This window comes from Lupinus angustifolius, unplaced genomic scaffold (assembly GCF_001865875.1).
Source record: "Lupinus angustifolius cultivar Tanjil unplaced genomic scaffold, LupAngTanjil_v1.0 Scaffold_61_1, whole genome shotgun sequence".
Lineage (NCBI taxonomy): Eukaryota > Viridiplantae > Streptophyta > Magnoliopsida > Fabales > Fabaceae > Lupinus > Lupinus angustifolius.
Window position 1 is genome coordinate 511251 of NW_017723019.1, and position 2718 is coordinate 513968.

Consider the following 2718-nt stretch of genomic DNA (forward strand, 5'->3'; position numbering starts at 1 on the left):
TAAGAATCCAAGTTGCTACTGCTTAATCCTCTTCTACTCTACTTTTTTACTCTTCTATTTATGTTTGTCTTAATTATATGTTGTAGTATAGGCCAAATGCTAATGCATACATACACTCAGGATGACTAGTGACTACACAACTATTCTGTACGAAAAAAAGTTACAACCAAAAGCTAATCTGGATTGGAGAAAAAACAAACCCAGTGTTGAAGCCGAAGAACCATGGAAAAAATATAATAGAGAAAATAAAACCGAAAATTTAATGTGGTTCGGCAATTTGTTTACGTCAACGGCTGAAGAGCATCAAGAATATTTCACTATGATAAAAGAGAATTACAAGTGTTTCACTCATTTCCCAAAACCCAAGTACATTCAATTTCTCTTACTCAAGTATTTTTCAAACACTCAAATATTCCTCACAATATTAGAACAAGAGAACAAGAATAGAGAATATGCACTAAGTTAAGTATTTGGTGTGTCTTACAATGGTTTGGAGCAATCCTATTTATAGCCAAAACTCTTAAGATTATGTGGCCAAAGGAAAAAAACATTAATGTTGGTTTCAGCATATTCATTTCTTTAACTTGGTTAGAAATTCTCCATTTCTTTAATATGATCTCTAACCACTTCATTTTTACTTGACTCAAAAAAGTCTTTTCATTATATTTTTCTTTTAGGCAATATCCCATACTCAGAAAAATATCAAAGATACAAATAAAAGAATGACACGTTAAGCACACATGTTTTCGGTGCAAATATCAAGAAGGTGACTCTTACTGAGGCAGAGAAGGTAAAGGATAGTGTTAGAAATCTCAAAGATAGCAAGAATGTACCACAACATTCTTTGCATGGAAATGTTTGTATCTTAGCTGGATTGTAGACTATGTAGTAGGGTTCTTTTGCAAGGTCGCGGTGGTGATAGTTTGGCTTTCGGGTTAAAGGATGGAGACTCCATTCCCAGTGTTTCCTTTAGGAAGTTTCTTTCCTGCAAAAACACAAAAGAATTGTTAAAAAAAAATGGTTAGCCTTAGTGCAAACTTTGATAAACCCTAATGCTTGAGAAAAACAGAAAAAATGTGAATAATTCTAATGCAGCACATGCTAACCCTCTAAGCTCGTAGTGCAAGTATAAAGATGAAAATTACAAGTACGTTGTTTAGAGTCTTAGGTCACTACATTTACTTGTTACTTAAGCATTGATAAGTTCCCAGAAACTTGCACTACTTCTTGTTGAGTCTTCGTATAGTTCTGTTTTCCTATAACATTTAAAAACTATTATATATTCACATTCACAGAGTAGAAACATGAAGTTATGTTTTCAAGGAACTTAGAATACCCCCAACATGGTTGGCCTTTCTCATCACTACCCTCCAAGTCCTCCATCATATGTTTAAGATCTGCAAGCTGCAAGCTGCAAATCTGGAATGTTATGCTTAGGAATGTCTAATTCTTTGTTTCTGTTCAGAAGCTCTTGAAGAACCTAGAATCAATTTAAACACATTTTAGATGGTATTCTAAGTATATGAACAATAAAATATATCATATTTATATGCTCAAGAACTAAGGGTATTAGTTTGTGATGGGCTTATTAGAATCGAGTTAAGCTTATATGCTAAGACATGATCTATGAAAAAATTAACAATGCTTATGTTCTTTCCTAGAACACATAGGTACGGATAATGATTGATCAGCTGCTGAGGAAGGAGAAGAGGATAGTTGTCAAAGTAGCAAGATGAAGTAGGAGAGCTGGACCCGCCGGTGGTGGTACCTGAAAAGGTTCTCCGATGATCAAGTCAGTGTATGGACTAAGTGAATGGGAAATGTGAGAATAATGAAGACAGAGAGTAGTAGAGTGAATAATGCTAAAAAGTAAAAAGGTTCAAATACTTCCTGTTGGTAGAGATCCCTATTTATAGAAGGGAGAGTTGACTTTGGGCTCTTGGCTGGTGGTGCGACGCGTGACCGACCAAAGGTATTGTCGGGAGTTGCTTTTCCCGTGTCAGGCGGTCTGCTAGGACCGTACACTGTGCCACTCTTGTCTTTTAGCCTGTGGTTGGTTTGGTAGCCGTTCTGCAGCCTGTCTGCCGTGCTGGCAGGTGGGTTGGTGAGGTACTGAAGGCATGCTGTCTCTTAGGTCAACTCTGGTGGTCCCAACACGCGGGGCCCACCTCGGCGACCAAGCATGTGACTCTTCGGTTCGCCGGGTAGGAACAGTTGCCCCCAGTCTGCTAGGATGCTGGGCGAGCATGCTGGGAGACTCTACACGAGCTTCGCTTGATTTGGGTGCGGGATCCACCTCGGCGACCAAGTATGTGACTCTTCGGTTCGCCGGGTAGGAACAGTTGCCCCCAGTCTGCCAGGATGTTGGGCGAGCATGTTGGGAGGCTCTACCTTCTTCAGGGCGGTCTGACCGTATGAGATTTGGCAACCTGAGATTGAAAAGGCGTTGATTGAGCTGGCCAGGGCGCCGGGCGAGGACTGTTAGAGACGCTCCCCGACCCGGTGATTGTCTAACTAGGCGTATTGATCTATCTTGAGCAGTTAGGTGTTTCTTGAGATTTTGTGACGTGTCTCCTAGGTTCCCCGTGCCACGTGGTAGGCATTAATGACCTTGGGTAATGTATCAGCTGGAGTGGGACGTTTCATCATTACCTACTGTGACCCTTAATGTCCGCCGAACTTTGTCGTGTCATGGGAGTGACCGCTGGTCATTTAACT